The sequence below is a fragment of the Leptonychotes weddellii genome, chromosome 4 (genome assembly GCF_054177405.1).
Source record: "Leptonychotes weddellii isolate Sample4059 chromosome 4, ASM5417740v2, whole genome shotgun sequence".
In the NCBI taxonomy this organism is placed as follows: domain Eukaryota; kingdom Metazoa; phylum Chordata; class Mammalia; order Carnivora; family Phocidae; genus Leptonychotes; species Leptonychotes weddellii.
Genome location: NC_138372.1, coordinates 104026095 through 104039618, shown reverse-complemented (window position 1 = coordinate 104039618; position 13524 = coordinate 104026095). Strand labels below are relative to the sequence as shown.

The 13524-nt window shown below is 39.0% G+C and overlaps 1 protein-coding gene across 7 annotated transcripts in view; it reads left to right on the top strand.

Annotated features, from left to right (window-relative positions):
• PLAG1 (PLAG1 zinc finger) overlaps positions 1-13524 on the top strand; it is a 51214-nt gene that overhangs the window by 28267 nt on the left and 9423 nt on the right. For 4 of the 7 annotated variants that reach the window (XM_081816006.1, XM_081816002.1, XM_081816007.1 and 1 more), the window contains exon 2: positions 13139-13237. The gene's annotated coding sequence lies outside the window, so the exon portion shown is untranslated. Of the gene's footprint in view, positions 1-5103; positions 6240-13138; positions 13238-13524 lie in introns of those variants that run through there. The other 3 variants (XM_006739502.3, XM_081816004.1, XM_081816005.1) reach the window with 2 other exon arrangements.

The following is a 13524-nucleotide window of genomic DNA, read 5'->3' as shown; positions in this document are numbered from 1 at the left end:
TACCAAGCGTCACTCTTAATATTCATCTTGCATCACACATGCGCGCCGTCTTCTTTACGTGGAGTATTGCCATTGTTTGTCCTTCAAAGATTCTGTTGGCTGTGATTCTATAGGAGACTGTGCCAGGAAAAAAAAATCCAAACCCCTTATTTTTAAGTGCACACCAGGCCATTTGGGGGTGGCACTTATTTCTGAGTAACACACTGAGTATAATAGCTTTGCAATTTGAACCCCCAGAACTATGCCAGAGACTGGACATACACGACCCTGTTTACTTTTCACCACAAGGTAAGTATCTATTCCCGTCTTGCAGAGGAAAATGCTGAACAGAGATGAAATTGCCCAAAGTTGCACTTACAGTAAGGCTTGGGCGGGATTCAAACACTGTTCTGATTCCCAAAAAGCAAGTCTGTTGCCTCCACGCACTGTTCTCTGTAGTGCTCTAGGCTCTGTGATTTGGTGTGAGCGTTTGTGTGGTGAGGCACTCTCCAAGTCCAAGTTGCAAAGGAGCGGTGTAAAGACAGTTGCCAGAACTGTCCCCGTTAGGATTATGGGCGGGCAACTTTTCTGTAATACATGTCCCTCTCAGAGTGGGGTGAGGGGAGAGAGCAGGGGTGTGTCCTGCAGTGGAGAAGGGGCTGCGCCAGGTCCTGGTTGAGCTTCAAGAAAGAGGACCCTGAGGCCTCACAGTGACAGATTTAAACCCCCTTTTGTTAATTACCTGTCAGCAAACCCCGCAAAGGCCTAAGTGAATTTATAATTCTGGAAGGTCACATTTCGTTGAAAAAAACGGTACCCTAAATAAAAACTGATAGGAGAATCCCCACTTAATTCTGTTTCAGAAAGCAACAAAAGCACACAAAGATTGGTGGTTTTCTGAATTACCTCGAAACGTGGCTGGGGATGGGAGTGGGGGGAGCAAATTGTACAGGTACCTACATTTAGGGTAATTTGTAAATTATCAGTATAATTTAAAATTCTTCAGCCCTTGGTAACATCACTCATACAAGGCTCCTCCACCCATCGCCAGCCTCTTAGCTACAGTCTGTCTCTCGCTCTCACTCCAAAAATAACAAATTGCCTCAAGTTACCCAGACCCACTCTACGGTTTCTGACTCCTTCTACCTGAATACCTGCCCATGGTTGGCTAGTACTTGTTCTTTTGTTATCTTGGCTGGAGTGTAACTTCGTTGTTTTTTTTTTTTTTTTAATTAATCAAAGGCAGGCCTACCAATTAGCATGGCATTTCTTTCTTTTTAAGGCTACCACTAATTAACATATTTAAAAGGTCTGTACAGAGGCTGCATTGAATCGCTTCAGTGGCTACTTCCTTTGGTATTTGATAAATGGAACTTATCCCAGAACTATTTATTATTTGCAGGTCTCAGTTCCAGCTCGAGTGTATTCCTGGAGCCCTTAAATCATCTAGTATGATGTGCCAGTCTGTAAAGCAACAGGTGAACTGCACTGGCTTCCTCCACGGGCAACAGCTGAGAATGTGACTAAAAACTGCCCAGACATAGCCTTTCTAGTAAGAACTGAATGTGATTCTTACATTTAAGCCAGTATTCCTCTTTTTCTTTTTTCCCCCCCCTGTGAATGGGAAGGAAAGATTTTAGTCATTTTGAGTCATTGCCCTTATAAAGGATTTTAGTTTATCAGTTCACAGAAAGTGGTTTGGGTTTTTGGTTTTGGTGTTTTTTGTTTTTTGCTTTTTTGGCACACTTCAGTAAATTCATTTGAAGATTTGTTTGTCATCCTCATTAATTTGTTTTTCTCAATATGAAAACTTGGGCTTTCCCCCCTAGCTTTATTGAGGTACAATTGATACTTAGTAAACTGCACACAATTAAAGGGTGTAATTTGCCAAGTTGTGACATATGTCCACATCCCTAAAACCTTCACCACAACCAACGTAGTGAACATAACCATCATTCTCAGAAGTTTACTCATGTCCTTTGTTGAGCTTTCCTTCCCAATCCCCCCGCCTCCCTTCCCCAGATAACCACTGAGCTGCTTCCTGTCACTATAGATTAGTTTGCATTTCCTAGAATTCTATATAAATGGAATCATTTAATATTTACCCTTTTTCTGTCTGACTTCTTTTATTCAGCGTAATTATTTCGAGTCCCTCCATGGTGCTGTGTGTGTGCATAGTTCTTTTTACTGCTAATTAGTAGTCCATTACATGAATCTACTACAACTTGTTTACCCATTCACATATTGATGGGCATTTGGGTTGTGTCTAGTTTTTTTTACTATTACAAATGAAGTTGGCATAAATATTCATGTACAGGCCTTTGATACGTGTGTTCATATCTCCTGAGTAAACACATAGGTGTGAAATGGCTGTTATATGGTAGACACACGTTTAACGTTTTAAGAAACTGCCAGACTTTTAAAAAGTGATCAGTCGTAGGAGTTCCATTTGCTTTACAGACTCAGTAGTACTTGATCCAGTCAGACGGTCAGTGTTTTTCATTTTAGTCATTCTAGTAGGTAGATGGTGGTATCTCACTGTGGTATTCATTTGCATTTCTGTAATGACCTATGATGTTGAGCATCTTTTAATGTGCTTATTTGCCATCTTCATTCGCAAAATGTCTATTCAGATACTTTCCCATTTTTCATTGGGTGGTTTTCTTATTGTTGAGTTTTGGAAGTCTTAATATATTCTGGATACAAGTTCTTTATCAAATTTATGCTTTGCAAAGATTTCCTTCTAGTGGCTTGTCTTTTTGTTTTTTTAAACATGGTTCTTTGAAGAGCAGTTTTCAGTTGTGATGAAATCCATTTAACTTTGTTATTTTATGGGTTGTGCTTTCAATGTTGTAGCCAGGGAATTTTTGACTAACTGAATGTCACAAGATTTTTGTCTGTTTTCTTCTAGAATTTTTATAGTTTTAGGTTTTGCATTTGTGTCTCTGATCCATTTGGAGTTAAGTATATATATTGTGTGAGGTATGGATTCGAGTTATTTTTGTTGTTGTTAATGGACAACAAACTTTTACAGCACCGTCATTTGAAAAACCATTCTTTTTGGTAAAATATTTTTTTAATATAAAAGCAGAACAGGGGCGCCTGGGTGGCTCAGTTGTTAAGCGTCTGCCTTCGGCTCAGGTCATGATCCCAGGGTCCTGGGACTGAGCCCCACATCGGGTTCTCTGCTCAGCGGGAATCCTGCTTCTTCCTCTCCCACTCCCCCTGCTTGTGTTCCCTCTCTCCTGTCTCTCTCTCTCTGTCAAATAAATAAATTAATTAATTTAAAAAAATCTTAAAAAATAAAAGGACATTTGTAAAATACAGAAGAATATAAAGCCTACATCTTGCTAATCTTTAAAAAATAACTTACCTAGATACATTTAAGGTATTGTAGGAGTAGTTCTAAGTGTGTACTTTACAAAATTGGAATCATAGTATATTCTGTCTGGCTTTTTAAAATTTTAGCATTATATTAGTGTTTTCCTATGTGATTTAATATTCTTTAAATACATGGTTTTTAATGGCTACATGGTTATTCTGTCATAGATATATACTTTACCCCTTTTATTAGACATTATCAATTTTTATTCCTAAAATATACTTTGAGCATGCTTATACTTAAATCTTTGTTTCTCACCTTTCTTTTTTTTTGCTTACATTTAGAAATTTATCAGGTCAACATACATGAACATTTAAAGGGCTTTGATTACATATTTCCACAGTGTAGTCCAGAAAGTTTTAACGGTTTACACTCCCACCAGCAACTACTAACAAACTTTAATTCTTATGGCAAATTTTGTTCTTTTAAAAGCATCAGGGATGCTCTGGGACACCCTCTCTCTTGTTCTCCACAGCGTCTTTCTAACCTTCACTCTGGCCAAGTGCCTTGCTCCCCCTCATTCTCCTCATGTGACCGTTCTACTTGGCACTGGTAGTTAAGCAAACTCCTTGCATCTCTTGCTTCTTTTACCAAAACATTTATGGGTTTGAATATACATTTCTCCCAGGTCAATAAAGAAGCCCCTCTTCTCATCTAAGATGAAAAGTTCTTCCTTTTCTCAGGCTCCCATTGTGCCCGGTCTCCCAGAATGCTCCATATTTCTTCCCTGCCTCTTTACCCTCACTCAGCACAGAAGCTGCCCCAGGTCTTCCCCACCTGACATCTTGAGTTGCCCCTCAGCTACCAGACTTTTTCTTCTCTTCCAGTGCAAAGCTCTTTGGAAGGAAGCATCCTTTTGTTGGAAGTCACTTCCTTCTTGCTCAACTGGCAATTCACATGGGAGTGTTTCTCCCTCCTCCTCCTTCCCCATTCTTGCCCTCCCTCCCACCCCATCCCACAGTCTTTCTTGCTGAAGTGTGGTGTCTTCATGCCTAAGTGGTGAGCTCTAGGCAAGAATTTCAGGGTGGTTCTAGAACTCATAGTAGCTTTGTCTTTTTGTGGGGCTCGCCATTTTTTCTTCCTTCTCTTTGAAGCTCTGTCTCTGCCCTTCTCCTCTTTAAGTTAGAATGGCTGTCACTAGACACCAGCATGAGTTAACCAGTAACTTGGTTTGCATCTGTCTATATAAGAGTGAGCCACACAGCCCTGTCTACCTTCTTCGCATGTCCTTTGTCACTGTGGTCAGGCACTTAAGGACCTATCAGCCTTCCTCTAGGAAATGCCTGTTTTTGCTGTTTTTTCAGCTCTCTGCTTTAGACCACTCCAGCACCCAACTTCTGTATGTCCTTCGAACAAGCACGCCCTATACCTTCTTCCCTCCCTCGGCCCCCCTCCCACTGCCCTAAGTGCTTGTTCTCAGTGCTTCAAAATTGCCCCACTTCTTATCATTAGTACGTGAGTGTATAATGTCCCAGCCACTTGGGATTCAGTGCACTTTTCTCATTTCAATCTTTACAATGTCTATAAACCACACTGCACCCCAGTCAGAGCATCATCTTAGAATCTGTAATCATCTGTGGTGCTCATCTCTGAGTTCTCCTGGCTAACTGGCGTGCCCCCCCACACCCCCATGCCCCCCCTTTCTTTATTGCACTTTCTTCAAGGTAAAAATCACCAAAACTCCACTGTATGCTTTTCCTTTTCTGACCTGAGTTACTTGTTTATACCATATAATAGCGTTCTTTACTGTTGATTTGTCCTTCTAATAATACTGCCTTATGAGGCCAACTTTTATTTTAATTAACAGGCATATCACTTCACTTGACATAAGGTGTCTATCCCGTGGTCGCAGCTCTCTTGGACATCCTAGAGGACAGGGGTCATGCCTGTTTGCATCCCCAGTAATTTCAGATTGGTGCCATACGTAATAGGTGTTGGTAATATTTATTACATCAGTGTCAGCTACTTATCTTAATAGAGCGGGAGCCACATACAATCGAGCGTTGACTCTGGGGGGTCTGAGGAAATGAAGCAGATGACTTCTGCAGAGAACTTCCGGCAGTCCCTTTTCTCTCTTGATTAATGCTTATGTGGTAGGTCTTCCTTACGTATACTAACAGAACGAAGCTGTGGATAATCCAAAACCTTGAGTACTTTGGAGTACATGTTGGTGTTTCTTTGTGTGTTGCTGAAGATGGACTTGCCACCTGTGAATTCACTTTAAAATGAATAATAGTCTTCTCATAAAGACACACTCAGGGCTGAGCAGTTGTCTGTCTCCTTACTCTGCCTCTACTCTGGGGCGTTTCTGGTTTGCACCCTTGCCTGCGAACACATGGCCTCAGGGAAACGCTCATCGGGCAGGGTTTCTCCAAGCTGTTGTTTAGAACAAGATCTACACCTAAAAGGTTTTTCCAAAAACTGTTATAGATAAAATAGTGGATTTGTTTCAAATATAAATGAGGGAAATAAGCAGCAATTTTGAGGAATGACAGTAAACTGGGAGTAATATTTGAATGAAAATATGAACCATCTAGATAACTTGTGATTTAGGGGGAAATCTATATATCTAGGGATATTGATTTATTTACTTTTCACTTTTCAGTTTACTGTAAATATTGTATGTGTTTCACGTTTGTTTCTAATGGGAATTGAGATAGATTTTCCGTAAAGTATAAAAAATATAATGAATAAAAACCAATTTGGCTCATGTGCCATTAACCAGATTGGGTCGCACTTTTGGAATTTCAAACTAACTCTTCTTTTCTTTTTAGGTTGCCTCTTGGTGCTGCATTGGCCGTATTTGGCACCCAGAATGCTTCATTCTGTGATGGTCTATTAATAAGGTTACCTTGTAAAGTTTGGAGCAGGGCCTCAGGTAGGTGGCTTTTATCATTATATGGCATGGTTTTCAAAGTGATCCATTATTTCAGTTTCTGAATAATTTAAGATATCATATTAAAAGCTTTGAAAAGCATGCCACATAATAAGCATGCCACTTACTATTTCAAGGTCTATCAATATGGATTGTGTTCAGCAGGACTTTATTAATAGTTATAGTCTAATGGAAGGATTGAAATACTGGCAGTGAGCAGTCTTCCTTACTTTGTGCACAAAATGCATAGCTGCTGTAAAAGCTTATTTGTTCATGTTCCCCAAATAACCTGCGATGAACTCTTAAGCTCTTCTTTCTCCGAATCTTGCTCAGAGTGATAGACTATCGCATGTTACCACTATGTCTTCTTCCTGTCGATTGGGAGGGATCCGATGAACTACGGGCAGATGGGGAGGGCTGCTCACTCTGCTTGCTGGGATGGGGCAGATGCTAGAATAAGGAACTCCGTGGGACAAGAGCAATTTGCTAGCCTTGTTGGAAAGGGGACACACCCCGGCATCTGGACTTCCCAGCCTGTAGGTGCAGCTCAGTGCCACAGAATCGAGGTGTAATGATACTTGGAAGTCCAGGCACCCTGGATGTGGGACCAGGTAAGTCTGTCAGCAGGACCTCACACAAAGGATCGAGGTTTAGAGACCAGGACCCTCAGCCCTAGGGTAGGAAGAACGGTATGAACAAAGATGGCTGTGCCAACTGCCAGAGGATAGGCTCAAGGTCATAAACTCTACTGAGGGCAGGCAGGGGCCCAGCCCTGGGGAAAGGAGGACACAGGCTGAAAGCCAGGCAGGGTCCCACAGTATACATGAACAGAGCTTTACAGTCAGACAAAAGGTACATAAACTAATCTGGCTAAAATTCCTAGTTACTTTGTTCCTTTCTCTTTTCTATAAAGCTTCATTGGCTATTTCCAAATGATAAGTCATAATGGATGCAGACTGCATGTACTTAAGGAGCTGTGCAATAGAACATTTGAAAGCAGACATGTTCTGAAAATCCAGGCCGATGGAGTGCACCCTGGCTGTGTCTCCTTGCCTGTCAGGTCACCTGCGGGCTTCTGAGTAGTACATGCCCACGTGTTCCTAGCTTTCAGCACCCCTGACAGAGACAGGAGGGACCCCCAGGTGGTTGTGATGCCCCCCTAAGTTTCTCCTCCTCCGCCAAAGCAAACTAACAGCCTCCTCCTACAGGGTTTGTCTTCTGAGCTTGCTTTACACTGATTTGAAATTGCAAAAACACCAAAACATGTTTATCTGCTGTTTTGATTCCCGAAATCCCTTATCAGGACTATAGTTATGTTCAACAAATATTTATCAAGTGTCTACTACATGCCAGGACACTGACCAGGTGCTGGGGGGTGAAAGGATGAATAATAGTCTCCCTGCAGATTAATTTAGAATTCCCAGGGGTGGGGGAGACAGGCCATTTCAAGGAGAGCTTCACAGTCTATATTAGAGGTAAAAGGCGCCCTTAGGGGTAAGGTTGTGAAGTTCTTTCTCGTTCAAGTAAAATCAGCCAAGGAATGTAATTATCAAATCTCTTCTGATTGTGACGGCCTGGGCGGTGTACATGTCCTCTGGAGGTGGAGGACGGAGTGGCCGCCCCGACTTGACATTTTTGCCTGGAACTGATCCTGTTTACTCAGCTGTATAGGAATATATAGAGGTGGTTGTTTCCAGAGGTGGTTGTGACCTGGACAGTCACATGGGCATAACTTAAGGACCGAGTAATGGCACAAATAGAGCCTTCCCTGGATTGGGCTCTTTTCCATGATACAGTTTAATGCTGCTCAAGATTTTGCACACACACACACACACACGCACACACACATTTAACATTGATAACTCCTCGTACACCCATATACACTAGCCTATATTTCAAGTGCGCTTTACTTTGAGATGGCTTAAAACTAATTCTCTGCATGAGCTTTTGTAACTACATAAAACTTCTTGTCCTCATCACTTTTGTTTGAATATTTACTGTTTCTGCCTTCCGATTTGCATTTGAAGGCAGATGCAGTAGGAGTGCTTGGAGAGTTCAAACATGGAACCTAGATGATGCTGTGTTTGTCTAAATTAGGAGTATCAGGCAGTTAACCCTAAATGAGTGGAGGCATGTTCTCCAGATGTTTTGGGTCCGTCCATGTGAATATTTTTAGAGTTGATGTCAGGCATTTTTGTTGTCGCCCCGGGAATATAAGAAGTCAGTGGTCATAAAAACAGCCCCTCACAATTTGGGAAATAGGCAATTTTCAGATTGGGCTGACCTGTGAGTCACCTACTTTATACCTAGCCAGAGCACCAATATTTGGGAAATGTTTCATACCAAAAAACAAAGCCAGGAAAACCTCTAAAAACAGTTAAAGTTCTGATGAAGCATTCTTACTTGGTATTCACATATCATTGATTCTTTGCTCTCTCCCAAGCACCATTGCTTCCCTTTGTGCACAGTTCCCCTCACACATCCTCTTTGCAAATTTACTGACTAAAATTGCCCTATGTGACCAAAAGGGAATTACCTGGTATACCACCCATGTGTATTTTTTTAGCTTTTTATTTTGATGAGATTACACAGCCTTAGGGGGAAGAATCCTCCATGTAGTTGTTAAAAGGAAATGCTGACTTTTAAGTTATGGATCATTAAAAGAGAGCTTTTAAAAGAGAAGAAAAAAATCTTTAACTTGACATTTATGTTCTATATAATAAATAACCAATGAAAATATTTCAGAATTGGAAGACAAAATCTGATGGTCTCTCCCTTCTGTCTGGATACTCCTAGAAAATGTAATAAAACAGCCATACCCGGGTTCAAGGTGGCCCAGAAGGAACATCCTAATTGTACAGAGAACTGATGTTGAGATTTGTTGGTTCCACTTTGGAATCCGTTGACTTTTTCCTGTCGGTTCTTAAAAACAAATAGGTCTCCTTTTTCTCTTCACTTGTCTGTTGGCTTTTATTATTTGTATATTAAACATAAGGCTTTCTACATATGAGTAAGGCTAAATTTTATGCTAAGTTTCAAAAGGGTTGTGCTAGAACTACATTTTAATGACCTGCTCAGAAGTTGAAAACATCAAGTATAGTCATTCAAAACAGGCAGCCTTATTTTTACTAGTTTTAGTTAACTGTGACTTCTATAGGAAAACAAGCACTGTAGTTTTCAGTTTGGGGGGTATAAAATGTGTTAATCAGGTACCTACTGACAACTTGGGTGGATCAGGCACAATCCCAGCTCTTTGCCCTGTCTCCTGCTTCTTTCTGTCCTCTTGAGGCATCAGCAGCCCCATCTCACCATCTACCTATCCAGCCATCCTTCCTGCTCTGTGCCAGGCCTGGGTTCAGGTACCAGGCGTGGTTTCACTTTAGCAATTTTTATTAGGAATGGGGACTGGATTGATATTACCTATGTGAACTGATTCCTTAGCAATGGATCAATCCGAGAAGGCTTGTTTTCTGAAACAAAACAAATATTTTAGATTTTACGGCAATTGCTGTTGTTTTAATCTAAGACTTTACAAATAGCCTGTAAGTTTCAAAAATACCTTTCTCGTGGCTTAGTTTGTTGGACCAAATTGTATCCATACCGTGTTATTTTTTACTTGAATATAGATACGTATATTCTGTCCTACGTCCTAGGTCTGTTACGGTGATTGAGCAAACCTATAGTTCGTTTTGATGCTGGAAAGCACTTGCCCTGCTTTAATTATTTTCATTCATTAAAAAAAAAAAAAAAAAACACTTTTATGGGAAACAGCAGTGAATAAATAAAACTGACACAGCTTCCGCCCCAATGCCGCCTACAGTCTATTTGTAATAGTCTTGCAAGATATACTTCTCCTTTTATTATCCATTAATAAGGGACTTTACAGACCTACAAAAATTGAATGCTGTAAAAATATCCACGTAACGTTCACGATCAAAAAAATGTGCTAACTATGCCGTTGCCCTTACTTCAAGTACTGGTCCGCAGTTATGTTATCTTGTTCATTTCTTTCACATTATCCCAAGCTCTGTTGTGTTTCGTACATGTGAATTAAAATATTAACTGTTGTTAAGTTTCCTTTTGCAAGCTACCTGTTTATGCGAAAAACATGTTTTAAGCAAATGTTGACATTTTCTGCATTGTTTACTCCTGGTGTTTTATGATTAGCATATGGGAGCATAAATAAAGCTTTGATTATCGATGGCCTTTGCCCTTAATCATCAAAGTGTATATTTGATTTTTAACTTAATTATGAAAGAATTATTGATGCAGGTAAGTGTTGTAAAAATTCACAGCTGTTAGACAAATGACAGTCAGAGTTGTGGAATGGCAAGGATAGAAACAGTTTCCAATACAGGGCTGTTCTTATGCCTGCATCCTCATAGGAATTTGTTTTAGTAGACCCTCTGATGTATGATTCATTTTTGCTGGTTATGTTTCTGTGTGAGTCACTGTTTTAGAATGTAAAACATAGGACAATGAACATGTGTGTGTGCACGCACACACAATGTTCCCTTTACTTACTGTTTTTATGTATGCAAAGTTGCCCTAGAAAATAAATGTGTGTTCTTGTACCAGCAAAAACTGGAAGGGCATCCTGAAGTGTGACTTTCTCAGGGCGAGTTGAAATGGGTATATGGGTATATTGCTTCACAATTCTTAGATCAAGGCAAAGAAGAATTTTAATCCTTTGAAAAGCATAATGACCACTCTTTGACACATAAAAAAGAAAGACAGGAGTACACATTTTGTTGTAGACTTTTCAGAATAGTAGTTACAATACTTTTTAAAAGTCTTTCTTATTGCTATAAAAAAGAACACAGATAATTTTAGTTGACATTTTAGTTAGGATTACATAAATGCAAACGGTATATTTTTCAGTGTTTATTTTATCAAGCCAAATAATAATGAACTCTAACTGGCTCCCGGTTTCCTTTGTTTGGGGAAATAATTAGCAGCCCTTTGAAATTAGTGGGTCACTCATAAGAACTCAAAATAGTTAGATTGAAGTTAGGGAAATTAACTGTGACTTTGGAATTATGTTTTGTGATAAGATGAATGAAAATGATGGCTTTATTATTTTATTTCAGGCTAAAATATGTAATGGGTAATTTGTAGACTATAGTAATATTTTAAATCAAGATAGAAATTTTAAACTGTATTGAAATACTTTATTAAAAGAAGCAAAGTCTTATATTTGTTTCCTTTTGGGGGTCATATTGGCAGCTCTGATAGAGAAAATAGGCACTATTCCCTGTTCTTGTCTTTTAAATGTAATAATGGGATTTATCCACTTGCGTATTGGTTTGCCAACCTACCCTTCTCCTAGAATGCAGCCATATAAGAGTGAAAAAGGAATTTTAAGGCTTATGCCCCTTCTTGACCACATACATGCTGTCAGGATATTCAGCTTCTATGAGCCTCTCACCTTAAAATGGCAGTGATAATAAATGCATCCACCTCTCGGGTCCATTGAATTTTCCAGAGAGGTCATAGAGATGAAAACACTCTACACTTGCAAGGTATTTATATTATTAAAATAACACAATACACAAAACAGGCTTTCATGTTCGTAACTACCCTACCAAAACCTCAGTATGTGCCCTGGGCAAGTAAGTATTTACAAAGTTAATTTTATTATTTTGCAATTTTGATGTGCGGAATTCAGTTCTTCCGTTTATGCATGTCCTGTGCTTTACAAAAGAATGGAGCTTTTGCTTTAACTTTTTAAATATCTTTTATTAGTCTGAATTTTTATTTTTCTTGTTTTTTTAAACTATGAGAATATGCTGCTTTCAAATATACCTTTATTATTTTTGTAATGATGCTTGAATGTTCTCTAGCAAATATTTTATTTATGCACCAAATTCTATGTGAAAATTTGATATCAGGAGAAATTAATTAGATTTTGTTTGGAACGTTACGTAAAATTGTTTCCATTTAGCTTGTCATTGGTGAATCCTTTTATTATTGTATTTTAACCCATTTGTTTGATTTATATTATCCCCCTCATGTTCTTAAAATCACGATTTCTGAACGTTCATCTTTAAAATATTCAGAGCTTATTAATCTCTTTATGCCCTGTAGTCTCTACAGTAGATAATCCTGGTTGTTTTTTCTGCCTTTTGACCATTCTTTTCACATTTACTTGTGCAGTCAAGAATTATTAACAGATTTTTTTCTCTATGCATGTTCTTAGTTTACTGAAGATCATGCCAATAGGCATTTTTTACAGATATTTTAAGATTTTTCGACAATGATCTTTTAAAACCCAATGATGCCTTGTTTCTGATACCTCTGCAGCAAACCCATATTTAACTTCCCTTGCACGCTTTTGAAATCTAAAGAGTGCAGAGTTATTGCTACATTTTAGCAGTCAGCAGGTGTTGCAGGTAACAAAAGTGCAGCTCAGAGAGGCCCGCCTTGCACAAGTGTGTGCCCTGTGGGCAGATGAGGTGCTTTCTTCAGGAGTCTGCTCTTCTTTGGTGAGGTTCCAGATGCACGGAGTTTGTCTCTTCCATGAAATTATTAAGCTTAATGAAATTTTGATCAGTTTGGTTTACAGAGAGTAACCCTAATATCCATTTCTCTCAGTAGGCAAGTTAGATTTAAAAAAATTAAAAACTGAATTTGGGAAAGAAGTGGGGAGTCATTCAGCATCACAAAATGCCATTTATATAGGTAATACTACTTTACTTTTTGTTTCTGCATTTATTTGGTCATGTAAGTGTGCTTAGAACTAATAAAAATTTGCAACTGGTGAAAATTAATGCATGACTCGTCAGCAGAGTATGGAATGTAAGCATGTGCCATGAAATTGCAATTCTTTTATCCTTTATTTTCCATCATTTACATACGGATTCCATTTAGAGTGTAGTCCATTCTTATTTTTTGTTTCACAGATCGGCCAAAATGGGAAGGACTGGATTCCGCTCTCTTCCACGAAGAGTCAATGGGACTGGCTAAGATCAAGGTCTGAGGCTTTTTCCATCTGTCATCAGGTATGCATTGAACAAGAATCACTACAGTTCTATGCATGTATCCTTAAAGTATTTGATATGCATATTATGAATGTGGACTTTTATTCAATGTTGAGCTCACAACCTTATATTATCCTGTAGTTTTAAATGCACCTATAACTAATTTGAGTTTTGTAATATGTTGAGATGAAAAGATATTATTAGCCATGAAAAAATTTCAGCTGGTCTTAGAAAAGTGTAATATTTGAAATCTACAGTTCTTCATTGCTCAGTATGTACATGCAAAGATAACAGAATTCACTTGTTAC